At 37.5% G+C, this 18,361-nt stretch overlaps 1 long non-coding RNA gene across 1 annotated transcript; it reads left to right on the plus strand.

The window, feature by feature from the left end:
- The first annotated feature begins 2,063 nt into the window (after positions 1 to 2,063).
- Positions 2,064 to 6,515, plus strand: LOC148784816 (uncharacterized). Its single transcript, XR_016063010.1, has 2 exons — positions 2,064 to 5,960; positions 6,150 to 6,515. It is a non-coding gene; the product is annotated as an uncharacterized LOC148784816 (long non-coding RNA).
- The last annotated feature ends 11,846 nt before the right edge of the window (positions 6,516 to 18,361 follow it).

Below are 18,361 nucleotides of genomic sequence, written 5' to 3' on the forward strand. Positions count from 1 at the left end.
GTGAAAACATGTTTGAATTACATTCAGTTTTTCCATTAGTATTCAATGTTCTATAAATGACAAATGCTTATAAAATTAAATATGAGATATACTAATTAAAATAAAATATATTACTTTTTAAGAAAAAAATATTAGTATTATTATCAAAAGACAAGTGAAAATGTTTAGCAAAAATAGTATCTTCTTAGAACATGTGGACAAACATTATCTATTTTTAGTTTTGCTATAACTTTCAACTTGCCTTCTTCTTGCCAGGATCCATGGCTCCCTTCCTTAACCAACGTGATGGTTTTTGGAAGGTGACAAAGACCTTCCTTCTTCACTATTTCACTCGACCCTATAAATAAGAGATGCTATCTCTTTTTTTCGATACCAAAACAGAAATATTTGAAAAAGGGCTGTGTGCTTTTCCTTTCGTGAGAACAGTGAAGCTTGAAGGTCTTTGTGATTGAGAGATCGAGAAATCCGAGTGATTGGGGTTTGTGGTTGGGTTTTTGAGAGATTCCATGGCGTTACCGTGGGTCGGTTTCTCTTGGGTACGGGATTCTTGTGACCGGTTACCCCTTACTGTTGGATCTGGTTGATCTGAGCCTGTTATCTCTATCTGTTTTTGATTTGTTCTTTATTTCGTTAATTTCTGTTCTCACTGTTAATATTATTTCTGTAATATTCAGGTTGTAATTATTAAGGAGTTTCGTACTCCAATCTCTTGTAATAGTTGATTAGGATTGTCCGATATCCAATCTACAAGTTTATTACAATATTTTAAATTTAATTATAACTAAATTATAAGTTGAAATTTGAATATACTAAAATATGAACAAAGTAAATTGAAGTTTTATAAAATACTTGGGCTAAATTATATTAATTAAGAAATTAGATACATAATGAGAATTTTTTAAAAGAATTTAAATAAAACAAAAAAAATATAAGAAAAGATGAGAATTAGTGGGTGGACCATCACCCACCGCCTCACCTTTTCTCTTTAATACAACAATTGCACACCCAAAAGTAAGCACACGTACAGATAACAAGGAGAAAGACAGTTTTCTCTTGCATGAGAGTCTCTTCCCTCACATGAGCGATCCCCCTTCCCTCTTCTTAATTAGGATATTTTTTTTCTTTTTGCGGCGCCCATGCACCCTTCAGACGACAGGACGATTTTATCATTAGCTTTGCTATGTGTCGACGATCTATTCTTGCGTGCTCCCTCCATAATCCCCTTTATTGCTTTTCTTCTTTATTGATTTTGTTTTGTTTAGATTTATTTGTCACACTCCTATATTGCTTCTAGGCTCCCTTATTTCTGCTCTCGATCTATATTTTTGTCCTTTTCTTCCTACTTTCCTTTTCCTGTTACATTACTGCAGTTGTTTACTGCTTTACTAAAGCGTGTCCTGATTTACCTTGATCTTTCTATGGTGGTTGGTGCAATCCTCTGTTCTTGTCTCTCACGACCTGGGTTTTCTCATTTGGCGTTGTATATCATCTTATGCAGGCTGTGTTGAATCAATTAGGTAAAGATTTGGTTCTCACAAAGGAAGAGGAGTTGGGAGTGGTGATGCCATCAAAGGTATGGCACTCTGATCTGTGCAGTCGCGGGTTTCATGTGGTTGGGCGTATCCTTTCCCACAAACCCTACCATGTGAAAGCTTTAAAATCCATTCTTCAATCATCATAGAATCCAACAAAGGGCATGGAAATCACATTAATTGAGAATGATAATTTCCTATTGAAATTCTTTCACAACTTTGATCACGACGGGGTATTAGCGAGCGAGCCATGGGATTTCAAGAAGAATTTGATTGTGCTAGCTAAGGTGGTAGAGATTGAAAACCCTGCCAATATGGATCTTACTTGGTGTAACTTTCATGCTCGAATTCACAATCTACCTCTCAGAAAGATGACCAAGGACATCGCTAGATTCTTCGTTGATAAGATTGGATGCCTTAAAGATGTTGATCAGCAAAAGGGTCTGCAATCGTGGGGTTCGTTCATGAGGATTAGGGTTGCCTTTGATGTTCCGAAGCCTCTACCTCGAGCCATGGAAATCCATACGGTGTTGGGAGATGAACAACTTGTAACCTTCACATATGAAAGACTTCCCAACTTTTGCTATTTGTGTGGCTGAATCGGACATATTTCGAAGTGGTGTGAAGCTCTTATTCAGGCGGATTTTGTTGACCTGGAGAGAATGCACTCTTTGGTCCTTGGTTGCCAGTGGTGCACCCAGTGGCTATGAGAACTCACTTCCCCCAATAGAGAAGACACTCAGTCCCAAGTCCAGATATCTCGACCCCGTTTCAGCTCCCAGAACGATCCAGTCTCCACACCCGCTATTGAATTTAAGTGACGTGGACCCATATTGGGAACCTTCGTGAGCCTACTCATAAAATGCTCTCCCCTGTTCCTGATCTTAGAAATTACAACCTTGCCCCTGCCCAGCCTTCCTCAATCATATCCACCCCCGAGAACCCTTTTTCCTCTACCCTTTTTCTCCATGCCCCTGCCTAAAAACCCTGCTCATCTGGCATCCCTCCTTCCTCTATGTCAGGAGATACTCTAATTGATATCGTTACCCTAATTCTGTCTACCGTCATTTCTTCTGTCGTCTGAGATACTCCATATGAACTCTTGCAACTCCCTGTGCTAAACCCTATGCGTCCTTGCCCGTAACTAATATCCCTTCTCTTATCCACTGCCCTGTGTCAGCACTTACCCAAAAGCGTAAATATACGAAAAAATCACGTCCTAATTTTGTGTCAACCCCAACCTTGCTTCCAAAATGATGATGGATGAGATTGTGGAAGCTGCGGATCTCTCCCCTAAAAAACCTAGCATAACTGGTGGTGTGCTATCAGATATGTCCAATATCTCGGTAGAGGTTGCCTCATAGCCCCACCTAGCGTTATGAGCCTGTTAGTGTGGAACTGCCAAGGGTTGGGGAACCTTTGGATAATCAAAGGACTCTAGGATCTTTTCAGAGTCTATAAACCCCTTTTGGTCTTTTTCGAAGAGACCAAATGTTCAACTAGTCAAATTGAGGTTATGAAAAAACGGTTGAATCTATTTGGCATTTGTGTAGAGTTGGAAGGAAAAAGTGGTGCTTTGGCGTTGTTATGGCAAAAAATTGTGAAAGTGCACTTTCAGTAGTTCTTTCATTGGCATATTGATTCTGGAAGAGACCAGGGATTAGTGGCGGTTTTCAAGCGTTTATGGTGAACTCGATACGAATTAAAGGGTGGAATTTTCGAAACTTCTTTGATGGCTGCACTCTCAATTGGTGAGGCCTTGGTTATGTGTCGATGACTTCAACAAAATCCTCAAACATTCTAAAAAGGAGGGGGGTCCTTTGAGGGCAGAGTGGCAGATTCGAAACTTTCGTAATTGCCTGACGCATTGTGAGTTGCACCATTTGGGATTTTGAGGCCTCGCATTCACGTGGTGCAATAATCAACAGAAGCCAAACACAATTTGTGAGTGGCTTGACCAAGCCTCTCAAATGAGCTACGGTCACAAGCTTTTCATACTCAGATTAATAACGGATTGCATATTGAGCTTCGGTCGTCGGTATAGTGGTAGCTATTAGGATATCGAAAGTGTTTTAACTTCGAAGCGGTATGCCTCTAAGAACCCAGTTGTGAGGACATTGTTGCATGGTCTTGGACATCTCTAGCGGCAATTTTGGGTGCTAACAGATTAGGAAAAAGATTGCAGTAGTTGGATCTAAGTTGTCCTGTTAGGGACGTTTCATTGGTCTGGAAACAAGGGATAGAATTAAGGAATTGGAAGAGTCTTTAGTGACACTCAAGCTATTTGTAGCGTTTGAAGACTCAAAGGAAAGGGAGTTGAGGGACAGAGCTAGACTTACTAAGTTGATCACTTAAGAAGAGATCTTTTGGAAACAAGGGAGTAAATTGTTGCTGAAGGAGGGGTATCAAAATTCCAATTTTTTTCATGCTAAAGCAAGATATAGATATCAAACCAACTCAATCCGTAAATTGCAAAATTTGGATGGCTCACGAGCAGAAACAGCGGAAGGGGTGCAGTAGTGTGTAATCGACTATTTTGGGATAGTGTTTAGTTCAAGTAAGCCTCTTCCCAATGATATTCAACGTGGAACCAAGCATATCCCAGTCATGGTGGACTCATCGATGGCAAAGGATTTGGAACGACACTTTATGCAAGTTGAGGGAACAAATGCTCTCTTTAATATATCCCCGTTGAAATCCTTAGGCCCGAACGACATGCCTCCCCTTTTCTTCCAAAGGTTTTAGCATGTTATCAAAGCTGATGTCATCTCTTGTGTGCTAAATTTTCTCAATAATCGTATTTTTCCTGTTTGTTTCAATGATACGAACATCGTGCTCATTCCTAAGAGTAACTACGGTGATCTCTAACTTAATGCCGTCCCATAAATTTGTGTAATGTTGTGTATAAGTTTGTCTCTGAAATCATTACTAATCGACTGAAAACCTTAGCTTGAAAGTATCATTTCTCCCTCTCTAGCGGTGCTTGTTCCAGGTCGTCATATTATAGATAATGTCTTGCTTGCTTCTGAGATTAATCATTTTCTTAACACCCATGGAGGAAGCACTACATGAATCTTAAGCTTGACTTCAGCAAAGCACATGATCAAGTGGAATTGCCATTCCTCCAAAGAGTGATGGGTAAGTTTGGTTTTCCTTGTCTTTTTATTGACCTTATTATGCTTTGTGTGACGTCAATTTCTTACTCATTTGTATTGGGTGGTTCACAATTTGGTTCTATTATCCCCCAAAGGGAGCTCCATCAAGGGAACCCCCTATTCCCTTATTTGTTTATTCCTTGCACAGAGTCTCTTAGCTCATTATTTCATGTGGCGGTGGAGACGAGACTGCCTTAGGCGTGAATAATTGTGAAGGCGCCCCTTGTATATCTCACTTAGTATTTGCATATGATACTAGGTGTTTTGTTTACCAAATTTAACTACGGTGCAGCATGTTCGATATATTCTAGATACCTATAAACTTACTTCGGGACAAGAGATCAATCTCCAAAACTCTTCTGCTACTTTCAGTAGCAATACTCCCATGGAGACTCAACAACACTTGGCGGAGACTTTGGGGATTCACCTAGAGAACAAGCATGAAATTTACCTTAGATTTCCAGCGATGGCGTTCCAATCAAAGAGGGTCTGTTTGCTAAGTTAATGGATCGTATGTGGAGACAAATTTTGGGGTGGCATGAAAAGATGTTTTGTCATGCGGGTAAGGTTGTCCTCATTCTAGCCGTTGTACAGGAAATTCCGTCATATGCGATGTCGTGCTTTCGGTTACCACATACTCTACTTAAGGAGTTCCAGTCCTTAGCGGTTGATTTGGCATGACGGTGATCGGAGGAAAATTCATTGGCTTGCTTGGGACAAGATGTGCATGAGTAAGCTAGACGGTGGATTGGGTTGTCATAATCCAGAGGCTTACAACTTAGCTCTACTTGCCAAACAACCAGGCTTTTATCGAGGTCAAACAACTTAGTTCGTAGAGGTTTGAAAACCAAATATTTTCCTCGAACCCACCTCTTTGATGCTCAATGAGGGACCCATCGATCCTATGTGGCGAAGTATGTATGCGGTTATGAGTCTTTTACGTTCAGGTAGATGGCGTATTGGGATGGGCCATTTGTTGAACGCTTGCAAGACCCTTGAAGACCTCGTATACCTTCTTTTCGAGCGCTCTGTCTAGACCTCTCTGATGGGAACTAGTGGGGAGAGCTGGTTGAAGTCTGTGTGGCACACTATTTGGCAATCTCATATTCCAAATATGACGAAGGTGTTCATGTGGCGCGTGGTTCATGACATCCAACCGACGGTTAGCAATTTGCAGCGCAGGCTACCATCTGAAATGATTTGCTGCCCGTTTTGTGGATGGGAGGCTGAAACCCCCATCCACCCCTTTCTTCAATGTTCCTTTGCATGACAGGTATGGGCACTTTCGAACTTAGGATGGCATGATTTAGAGGGTAAGGCATTGTCTATGGAGGATAGGACCAAGGGTCTTCAACATTAATTGTCTCCCTCAGATTTTGAATTGGTTATGATGATTTATTGGACAATTTGGTGGTCTAGGAACATGAAACTTGCATAAAAAGCCTTCCTCTTTCCCCTATAGGTGGTCGACTTTGCGCGAGGCTACCTTTTCTTATTTAATTCTCAACGCAATGCGAGGAAGAATGTTAGATTGCTGCACCAATCTCATGGCACCCTCCGCCTAATAAGTGTATCAAGATCAATTTTGACGGGGCTACACTTCAAGGACAGACGGCCATGGGTCTTGGAGTAGTGGCACCGGACGTTGCGGGGATGTATTTTGATTGGTTGTCTTGGAGGATGGAAAGGGGAGGCTTGGCAGAGGTGGCGAAAGCTTATGCAGCTAGGGAAGTCATTTGACTTGCATGCCGGAAGCAATGGCTTAGGGTGATACTTGAAGGGGAATGTGTATCTCTTTCGAACAAGAAATCCTATGCACATTTGAGTCGTTAGTCTGTTGGTGTTAGACATTCATTTTTTTCTGTACAATTTGAGTCTGTTTCTTTCTCTTTTATTCGCCGATCAGGAAACTCAGTTACCAACTTCTTGTTGCGATGTCCTTGAATTTGGAAAGAGATTCTTCCCTTCTCCCCCCAAGACTGGACATTGTTCTACTTGCTAATTTAGCCAGTTAATTTGAGTGCATTTCCTCTAGAAAAAAAAGCACAGAAAAATAACCAAACACACAAACACAAACTCAGTATATTTACACACACACACACACACTCAGGCGCAATGAAAATAGGTATGAAAAAATTTTATTTTAATTTGTATTAACTTATATTATTATATTATTTAAATAGTCCATTTACTAAATGTAATTTATATTGACAAATGTACTATTTAATAGAAAAACTATATGAGTTTGATCACTTAAACTTGTATTGAATTAAATATCCCATTTGACATAAAAATATTATAGTTGGTTAATTAAATTATTAAATTTGTTAGATTTAATCATTACTATAGTTAATTTACTCAATTCCATAGGACCTATTAACCAAATGCATAATTATATGTATTGGTGTTTAATTGAATTCTAAAACAGCAAGAAATTGATAGAAAATTTATAGAAATATTCAAAAATTATATTTAAAAAATATTAAAAAATTATATTTGAGAAATTTACGATTATTAAAAAGAAAAATGAGATTATTATAATAGTCTAAGTCAGGGATGTTATAAAGAATGGTAGCTATAAAAATATGAGGAGTTTGATAAAATCAACTCTTATGAACAAATTGATAAAATAAATATATACCTAGGAAGTTTAGTTATTTAAAAGAAAATGGAACAAAAATTTAAAATTTGATATAAATGAAATATTAAAATATTGACGGAAATTTATGAATATTATTTAATATCTTATTTAGAATTTATAATATTTTTAATATGTTGACTATACATATAACGTGATAATAAAGTAGGGGGTTGATCAACTCTTTATGTTGACTCAATCATTGTGAGATTTGAAGTAAGTATAGCTAATTAGACTTATATATGTAATTGGATTTATATGTTTATTGTTTATATATTTGATTGTAAATATTGACTATTTGTTCGGATTGCGTTAGTATATGCGAAATTGTTATTATGTGTTTATCTGTGGTTGTGTTGTACGGATGTTAGATGAATGATTTTGTGATCGTATAGCTAATTGTGGAATGGAATCGAATGAGAAAGTTATTGAAGAGAGAGTAATTATTAATATAATTATATATATAAATAAAATTGAATGATGAAGAAAAATATAGATGTTGTGATTTAAAGTGAAAGGTGGCTTACCTTAATGGGAGGAGGCACGCTGCAATGGCTTCTGATGATATGATTAATGACGAGCAGCGTGTTGTGTGATATCGGATGAGATATTGGAATTGAGATGATGATGATAGTAGACAAAACTCATTTAGTAATACACTTCAGTTCGATTAAGTAGGGTCCTAAGAAGATAAACTATAACGTCAAATATTATGTCGTGGGCTGATATATGATTATGGCCATGTGTTATTACTTACATCTATTGTCATTATATGACGAGTGTTGTTTGAAATAATTGCATTATACATGACTTGCTACATATGCATATATATAGATTGGTTAGCTATACTAATTGAGTAGGAAGCTCAGTTCTTGTCACGTATTTTTCAGGACACTAACTAGCCGTATTGAATTTTGAGTCGTGCTATCACTCTTATCAGGTGGGTGAGCCGTGACATCTGAAGCCCAGACTTTTGGTTATTTTAACATTGAATATACTAATCTTTTGTCTGGTTTGCGTTTATAATTATGTACATCTGGCTATTGTGTTATTTTTCTTTAAGGTTGTGTATATGAGGACATATGAGGGAAGTAAGTATAAATTGTTGATGATGTTTATTATCTCATATGACATTTATATATTATATTGATAAAAAAAAATTAGAATTTATTTTTCTGGTTAAATGGAAACTTATTGTAACGTAAGTTGAAATTAGGAAAAGGGTATAATAATCTGTGGTAATTAAGTGTAGTGTCATAAAGGTTGCTAACTTGGGTGGTATTAGATCAAGTCTACGTTTCTAGGGTGATAGGTTGAATTTGAAATGTGTCTAATGATAGAATTGTTTAATGTAGAACTTCTCAAGGTGTACGTGCTGACCAAGTAGCCAGTAGGGAAGAGTCAGTGAAGTCTGCAGAGGGCTCAGTTACACTTGAGAGTGCAGGTGGGGTGGATATAGGTCGAGAGAGTGCTGGTGTTGATGCTCCAATTCCTCCTAGTGATGCTCCAGTAGCAGGGTTACCACCGGAGTATGCACAGATATTTTAAATAGCTTTCCAAGTCCAAGCACAGGTTCGAGAACAGTTACTTGCACAGACACAGACACACGCACTTACTCCAGCGCCAACACCAATAGTTCCCGTAATTGACTGTAATTATGAAAGAAGTAGGAAGATGGGAACTACAAAAATTCAGTGTACCTTAGACGTAGAGATTGCAGAGAGATGGTGGGAAAAATTGAAGACGTGATGAGCTTAGTGAATTGCACTCTAAAGAACTGACTTAAGTATGTTGTTTCTTTGTTCGTGAGGAATGCACTGATTTAGTGGAGGTCAGTAAAGAGGGTATATAAACCAAGAGAGATAACATAGGCTAAGTTTTAGAGAGTTCGATGATAAATACAGACCTAAGATGTTCCAAAATAAGAAGAGGATGGAGTTTCTAAACTTAGTCTAAGGAGATGATCAAACAACGACATAATATGAACTTTATTTTGCTGCATTAACCAAGTATGCACCAGAAGCGGTAGTGACACAGGAAGATCAATGTTACCGTTTCAAGTAGGGACTACGACCAGAGATTAAAAAGGGCCTTGCAGTTAGAATTACGAATTTTAAAAACTCTTGTTGAGTTAGTTGTACGGATGGAAGAAACAGTAACCGAAGATAAGAAGAAAGGGGAAGCGAAGAGAAAGTCAATGTATACAGTAGGGGATTTAAGTAGGTAGACCAAGAAGCGTACCGGTCGTTCGTCTTCAGCCGAAAGTGGAAACTTCTTGTGTGGTGGTCCTGCTTTTCGTGGAAGTAGCCAGCAAAGGTTTAGTGGACCAATGGGCTTCAATAGAGATACGATTGAGCACAATTCATCTACTATGCCTTATGTTGGACTAAGGCAGGTCGACAAGGTTATAGTAGAGGGGTAGCCTACATACCAAGTTGTTCTACTTGTGGGAGATGACATTTAGGACAATGTTGGGGACCACGTACTATATCCAAGAGACGATATTTGGGACAATGTTGGGGACCAAGTACTATACCCAGGATCTGTTATAGCTGTAGAGGTAGGGACATATGTCCAAGGATTGTACTAGTTAGACTGCCAGTTCAAGTGGAAGTGCATCCAGTGGGACCCAGTGTGACGGCTCGAAGATTATAATACATAACTGTGGGATTAATTGGTAAAATATTTACGAAATTTAGTTAATTAGTAAATAAATTATAGATTGAAATTTTGAATATATTAAAACTTGAAGGGAGTAAATTAGAGCTTTATAAAATATTTGGGGATAAATTATATATATTAAATCAATTTAGGGGTCAAATTATAAATTAACAAAAGTGATTAAAAATTATTAAAAAAAACAGAAAAATAAATATATTTATAAAGTGGCAGCACCACGTTGTCTGCCACTAATTTGATGGATGGCATTACCATTTAAATATTACAATACATGCATATATATATATAAATATATATATATATTTATAATAACAATATCCACTATACATATAAGAAACTGGAAAATGGATCATCCTTCGACTTCGTTGGACGTTTCATAGAAAATGTAATGAACAATGTGGCATGACGACGTGATAGCAATTAATTTCTTGTGTGCGTTGGTCATCTTTTTCGTTGACTCCTTAGTTTTGAGAAGGGCATGTCACGCCATCATTTGTGTCGTGCACCATAAATAAAAATTTAAATTTGATCATTATTAAATATTTTAATTGTATGATTTAAATATGAAAGAAAGGAGAGAAAAGTTATTAGCTTAGGAAGTTAAAATTCATGAAAATTGTATGGGTGAGAAAGTTGGAGGTTAGGAAAAAAATATAGTTTTATTAAATAATAGTATTACAAACTAAAAATTAAATATTAAAGCATTTGGTTACTTATTATAGTTTTATTAATATAGTTACTAAAGAGAATGTAATAGGTATACTAAAAGTAGTTACTTATTAGGCCATTCAATAAGATATTAACATAGATATAAGAATTATAGGCTTGACACATATTAAAACTAAATCAATCAAAATTATTACTTTAATTTGAGGTATAAAGTCTGTTTCAGCTCACGAACCCTTTTTGTGTGAATTTCTTCCTATTTCCACTTTGAACTTTTCGTTTCCTTTAAAAGTGGTCAGAAATCCTTCCTATATCATGAAAGATCCTTAATGAAGATGCCTACAAAATTAACAACTCTTAAAAGATTTTGCAAATGCTTCTTGTCTTTGAGTACGTTTGCAAAATTGCATATTTTCTCCATAAACTCAATTCCTGTTTTGTCAATAAGAACCTTTGAACGTTTTTTATGGCATGCATCAAAAAATATTTCAAAATGTTTAATATGATCTTTCATATTTTTAAATGCAATCAGTATGTCGTCAATGTTGACGAACATGAATTCAAAATATTCTTTAAAAAGATTATCCATTTTTCTTTGAAATATCTGGGGTGCATTAGCTAGACCCATTGAAAGCACATTCCAAATATATTGTCCCTGTGGTGTGGAGAATGCAGTAAATTTCTTTGATTCACTCTCTATCTTAATCTGATTAAAAACCAAATCTGCAATCAAATTTAGAAAACACTTTTGCTCCTTTAATGCAATTAAGTAAGTGTTCTCTATAAGGAATGTAATTACCAACCTGTGTTTATCTCTCTTTATCTCACCATGGTTTCTACCAGAAATCTAGGGGTACTGTATGTGGAGACTCCAGGTTCGATGAGTTCAAGATTGATATGCTCTTTAATAATCATCTGCATATCATTCTTATCCTCCATGTTTATTTGGATAGGTTTGTACTCGTACTTGCATTTTTCTTTGACTTTTAGAGTAGTCTCGATCTTGTTCCTATCACACCAGGCAAGAGGGTTTTCACTAAAGTTCCTTTGGATAAGTCTCTTGATGTTTTCAAGAAAAAGCTTGCTTTCCTCGCTAATTTCTAGCTATTTCATTTCCTGCAATTCTTCTTTAAGGTTCCTAATTTCTTAATCGGATTCCTTTTAGAAGCTATTGCTATTGATGAGTCCCTATTGCCTGAAAGACAAAAGAACCTTACCAAATTTCCTCTCATAATATAGTTTTGGATGAGTTAATCTACCATCGAAATCACCACGTTTGTCGCAAAAATTTATAGGCATTATCCTATTAAATGTCTTTTCTCTTCACAAAACCTGTATTTCACTACCACAATTAATAGTAAAGATTAGCAAATTCCTTTGATTATCAGCATATATCTTATAAATGTTTGAATGAAATTGTTACCAGGTAAGATATCGACACATGTATCATGAAAGTAAATTGGAGGTGTTTTTACCATAAACAAGGGTGATCCAAATGCTCCTCCGATCATGATCTTGGTATCAAGTATTCCCTTATTGAGTATTAGGATTTTCTATGAAAAATCCCTTCCTCCAACAATGGGTAAGGTTTCCCTTGCTTCTTTAAGAAAAATTCCATTTAAGGAAAACTCCAGGTTTTGCCATGCAAATCCCTGATCCTGAATCAATATAAGCTACAAAATACTTTGTCTTATACTAATCACACAACATACCAACGGATATGTATATAGAAAAGGGACTTATCATTCAATCCTTATGGTAACACCATCAAGACTGAATTCCATTCCATTACCTTTTCTTCCCCATGGTTTATGATCTTCGAGGACACTTATCCCCAAAGTCATATCCCATTTTCTCGTCTCGCAACACCTGCAACTAGAATTTCATGGTCAGCTATTTCTGACATGTTTTTATATCTACCAACAACTTGCTGCAAATGATATAAGTCATCACAAGGGAAACATTTTCTTTCTTATTGATGTCAAATATAATTTGTATTTCTTTCCATCCTTCAGAGTATCTAAGTTTTATGTTTTCTACCCTAATCTCTTGAGGAATTAAAATTTTTAATAACTCTTTCTCCTTTCCTTTATAGCCCGTAGTCCTATCCTCCGAAAATGACATCCTACTACTAAGCTCAATTATAGAGCTAAGTATTTTATCTAACACTGGTTGATCTTTTATGATGATATCAACACTACCTATTCTAGGTATCCTTATTGGAACCAGTGTCATTACCTTGGCAAATTTCTTGAAAATTTTAGAAATCTCAATACTCATTCCTATGAAATAAATCTGAATGATGCTTATTGGAAAAGGCATATTCAATTTTATAAGTTGTAGAACATGGTTTATTTCCTTCTTGCATTAGATCTTTTCTTTTAAAATCTTGATTGAGGGTTAAGACTCTACTGAAATCTTGGTATGGTAGGTTGTATACAATTCTAGGATGAATGTCAAATATCAATTTTTCTGCATACAGATTACCTATCATTGTTCACAGATAGCCATCTGTTAGGCTTTTTATTCTTCTACCCATTATAGATAAATGTATTTTTCAATCAATTCATTGCTTAAAAGTTGCTTTTATTACTACTTCAATAGTTTCTATGTGGATCCATTTCATAGTAACAACTACTTTTCTAAGCTTACTTAGTTTTCCAAGAATTTTTTTTTTAGAAATCAGTTGCATTTCCAACACATTACCAGTAAGTTCAATAGGTATAGCAAACTCACCTCAACTTACTTAATAGATTATGTGATGCTTCCTTTGGTTTGGTCCTATTTGGTTCAGGGCTTATAGACACTTTCGTCTAACAGAAGATCTTCGAATCGGTAAATGGGTACCAAATCGCGAGAGTAGACTGCGCCTAGAATGTCATTCGTGACTTCAAATTTTCTCAGTTCACCACGTTTCTATGGGAAGTGGGGAGAGATATATCCTCTTGATCCGTAAGTCCAGCAATTGCAGTCTTTGAAACTTTCATTAGCTGAAGTATGGACCCGTCTGAAAGTTCTCCTTGTAGGGTTCTTCCTGTGGATCTTGCATCTATTCGTCTAGATCCTTGGGATGAAGCCCTTGTTGGTCATGTTTTCTGTCCAGATTTATATGATCTGGCTTTTGACTTAGACCACCATGATCTTCGTTAGGAAAAGGTTCTTTCGGAACTCCTAGGGTATGGAAAATCATTGTTATCACAACAGAGAGGTGTTCATTTGATTTTACCTTGCAGTCTTTTCATATTTTTCTGGATGGATGCATGATAACACTAGTCTTTCAGTTTGTCTTTAAGAAAAGACATCCTCCTCGCCACTGAATCTGGTTTTCCTTCAGATACTTTGTATTACTGGATATATATTTTCCTCCATGGACTGTATATCTTTGCGAAAAATATTGGAGCTGCTACTTCTGTTGCTACTCCACTCTGGAAGAAATATATGCGAAACTAATAGATACATTCGTCTGTGCAAATATTTCTTAGTTCAAGGCTCAAGACAACTTGTACATATTCTTTAGCCTTTTCTGCTATGCTTCCTTCGAAATAACCATTTCTGATAAAGTGAATTTTAATAAGCCTTCCTAACCGATCTGCTATACCTCCTTTTGAGTCTTCGACAATAATGCTGGATTTGATGTCTTTTGGGGTATTATCCCATCCGATTCACAAATCCCTCCAAGCTCAACTCCGCAAGTTTTATGAAGTCTTCCTTGTCAAGTTCTAAGGTAGTTGTTGCTATCTTGATGGCTGCAACCCATTCATCTATTAATTTCTCAGTACTCCAAAAATCTATAACATCCAGGTTAAGTATAGCGCCATATAGATGCAAGAACTGGAGCATGGTTCTCGCCTAAGGTGTATTTTCAAGCACTCTTCATAGATTCCTTCTTGGATTTTCTTTTGGCCTGGTTTCCACGAACGTTGGTGTGGCGTTGGTGTGGAAATCTGCACTCTCTCTCATTGGATATCTCGTAGAGGATCATTAGAACATGTAATTTCCTCCACTGGTGGTAGTGCTGGAGTGATCTTGTTGGTTTGGATATTGACTAAATTCATAATCTCGAGTTGGGAAAAGGATTCGGTCAATTTTTGTAAATTTGATAGATCTGCTCTTGTCACTTTCATCACTTTATAGATCTAATGGATGCGATGATTAGATCTTCTCTCGTCTTTGACTTTGGAATCTCCATGGCGTTCCCCTTCTGATGTAGAAGAGGTACTGTCCCAAGAGCGTTCCTGATTCGCTCTTGTCTGGATTTAGATGTCTCAGGTCTCTTGCTTTGGTTTCTCTTCAGATCTGCAATTTCTGCCTTTAGATCTGTAAGGTCTTTGTGTAGATCGGGAATGATCTTAAGGATCTCGTGTACCTTCTAACTCAAGGTTTCTATTTCCACAGGTATAGAAATTAACCCATGTCCATAGCCTTGAACTATCTTTTGTATCTCCCTCAGATCTTGGAAGATCTTCGATGTATCCGGCTCGAATTCCTTCCAGTCAGTTCCTTTAATCATAATTTTTAGAATTATAATTATGCAGGAATTTACCCGTTTTGCTTCTCTTGGCTAGGATTCTACCATGTACTTCAGTGGAGTGTAAATGCCTCATTGCATTTCCTAGTAGTATTTGTCGAACTTCAAAATTCCTCAAGCATTCTTGTTTTTCTTCTGTCGTGAAAAGTTTTGGGTCAATCCTCTTGGGATCGTTGCAATATTTTTCAGGAATTTCAATAAGAAATTCGCTTCTTTGTATTTCCAGAATTTGAAAATTTTCCCTGTTTGCATTGTAACTCGAACTTTCATTCGATTCTATTTTCTCTCTAAGAGTCTCCTCCATTAGTGGATAAATAATATCTAAATATAATATAAATAAATATTTTTTCAATAAACCTAAAGTTCTGATACAATTCTAAGCGGGGCATGTGCAAAAGTATTAGAATGCAAAATAATTGAAAATGGACGAAACGGCTCGTTTTAAAGTAAGAAAAGGATAAAATTGTCAAAAAATTAGCCAGATTCGTGCGGAAGATTAAAATTGCGACCTTTTGAGACTTACGGGACTAAAATTGCCAATCCTAAAATTACAAGACCAGAAACGCCTCCCCCTTTAGTTACAGGACTAATTTTGCAATCACTCCAAAAATGAATATGGCCGAATTTGGCGATGATAAATTTGACCAATTAAAATAAATAAATAGGCAAACAATATTTAAATAAATTGTTAGAAGATATTTTTAAATAATTTAAGAAACAGTTTTACGAGGATATCTTGTCTGGCTTGATAATGATATCATTCATTCCATCTCTAGATCTTTTGCCTTACACGGTCCCTAATTGATGCAAAGACCTCTTTTTTCTTTTGCCAATCACCGAAGGTAGTCCAAGGTATTTCTCATGTTTGTTTTCCAAATTGTCTCCCATCTCTATTGCGATTTCTTGTATAAAAAAACCCGAGGTATTCGGGGCAAAACCGACATAATTTTTAAGAACATTTACCTTCTGACCTTGTTGCCTTATCATATGCATCCAATATTCAGGACATGCATCTCATAGAATTCGTTGTGGCGCTGCATCAAATCAATGTGTCATCTGCGAACAGGAGATGTCAAATTTTGGGTGCAGTTCTGCAGATAGCAATGCCTCTAAAGTCATCAGTCTCCTAGATTTTATATAGTAAGGAACTAAGACCTTCTGTGCAGAGCAGATATAAGTAGGGGGTGAGAGGATCTCCCCGCTGATGTCCTCTTTGGGGGATTAGGATGCCAACTTGTTTACCACGGAGAATAAATGAGCAAGTAACTGAAAATGCATAATGAGGTCCCTGAAGGTTGGTGGAAAACCAAGCTCTTCAAGAATCTTTCGAAGAAAACCCCACTCAATTTTGTCGTAAGCTTGAATGTCAAGTTTGAGAGCCATGCAGCCTATTTCTTCTTTCTGTTTGTTTTTAAGGAAATGATTAATTTTAAAGGCTAAGAGGACGTTATGAGTGATAAGCGTCCAGGAATGAAGGAGGATTGGTTTGACAAGATCATCTGGTTGACAATAGGCTTAAGGCAATTGGAAATTACTTTGTAGGCAATTTTGCAAATGACATTGCAAAGACTTATTAGCCGGAATTGAGATAAGAATATTGGGTGCTTACAATTAGGGATTAATATAACATGTGTATGATTGAACTTGAGAAGCAGAGAATGACCATGCAAAATATCTAGAACACAATGAACAATGTCACTCCTAACTACATGTCAATAGTTTTGGAAGATGAAGAAAGACATACCGTCTGGCCCGAGAGATTTGTAAGGAGCCATATGAAACAGTGCTTTAGTTATTTCGTCCTCCGTTTAAGGCTTGAGGAGCTCTTGTATCATGTCCGTATCAAGTCTGGAATTCAAGCCCGCGGTACACTCCTCTTAGCCAGATTCTGATAGGTGGCTAGACTTGAAGATGTCTCGAAAAAAGGATTCAATATCTTCTTGGATGTCCTGTTTGTCCTCTAACCAGTTCCCTTCCAAATTTTTATAGCTCTAGAGACTAGGTGAATGTTGGCATAAACATTTAGGCTCCGAGTTTATGAGTTTGGTCCTACTCTCAACAGTCTCCCAGCTTTAGTCTAGGACATAAACTTGGGTGTCAATTCCCATCCTTGACGAGGCACTATGCTTGAAACTCGAGATGCGATTACTCTATTGGTCATCGTAGGAAATCCCTTCCCACTCGATCAATAGTTATGGCCGTGGAGTTGAAGAGTCTAAACTATCTCATAGCGCATAGGAGAACTCTCTGTCATATCTGAAGAGGATGCATTCTATCATGGAATCCACCGTCCTCGCTCCATACTGCGACTGTAGTGGACAAAGCTTATGATGACCATGTCTTGCACCACAGTGACTGCTCGCCAGATTAACATGCAGTCTTATTATGCACGGGACAGTCATGATTCCTCAACTCCGAAGACTAATCACTAGCACCACGACCACCAAAACCACCACATACTTAACCTCACCGTCGCTGTGGCCGATACGCACCACCTCTTCGCCGTGGTACTGCCACCGGCCGAAAAATTTCCATTGCGTCTCAGATCACGTGCACCACCGTTCACCGCACCATCCAATGACCTCCTCAGCCACGCCGTGCATGGGCTGAAAAGCGACCAAACGTGCCCTCAATCAACCCGTCGTAATTACTATCTCTCGCCTTTAATACGCCGCCACGTTTTGTCTAACTTTTCGGCGACTCATTGGCCACCACTCCTACTAATCGACTCCATAGAAACACGACGATCATTTTTCCTCAAACAATTATCAGTTCCATTAACCATCGCCGAGTGGGCTCCAACTTTGCTCGTCGCAGCATTTCGCCGTCGTCGGAGTGAATCACGATCGCAGACCACCACCATTCAAATCACCTCCCTCTTTCAAGTCGAATGAGCCCTCTTCCAGCCATTTTCATCAACTACTCGCAGAGATATAAGAATTCTAAAGCCTCCTCATAACTTCCTTTTTCCGATGTCATTCGATTGGCCTACTGGCTGGCCTTACACCATTCGGACCTCCATCTCGTGGCTATCATTTCCATATATCTCAGCTTCATTTTTATCATCTCCTTCGCACACTCCCAAACCCCGATCACTGCTTGGTTTCTTCATCGATTTCGCGATTTCTTCACTACCGCCGCTTCTTTCGTTGGCGGAACACCT

This window comes from Sesamum indicum, linkage group LG12 (genome assembly GCF_026168435.1).
Source record: "Sesamum indicum cultivar Baizhima isolate 11 linkage group LG12, ASM2616843v1, whole genome shotgun sequence".
Taxonomy (NCBI): domain Eukaryota; kingdom Viridiplantae; phylum Streptophyta; class Magnoliopsida; order Lamiales; family Pedaliaceae; genus Sesamum; species Sesamum indicum.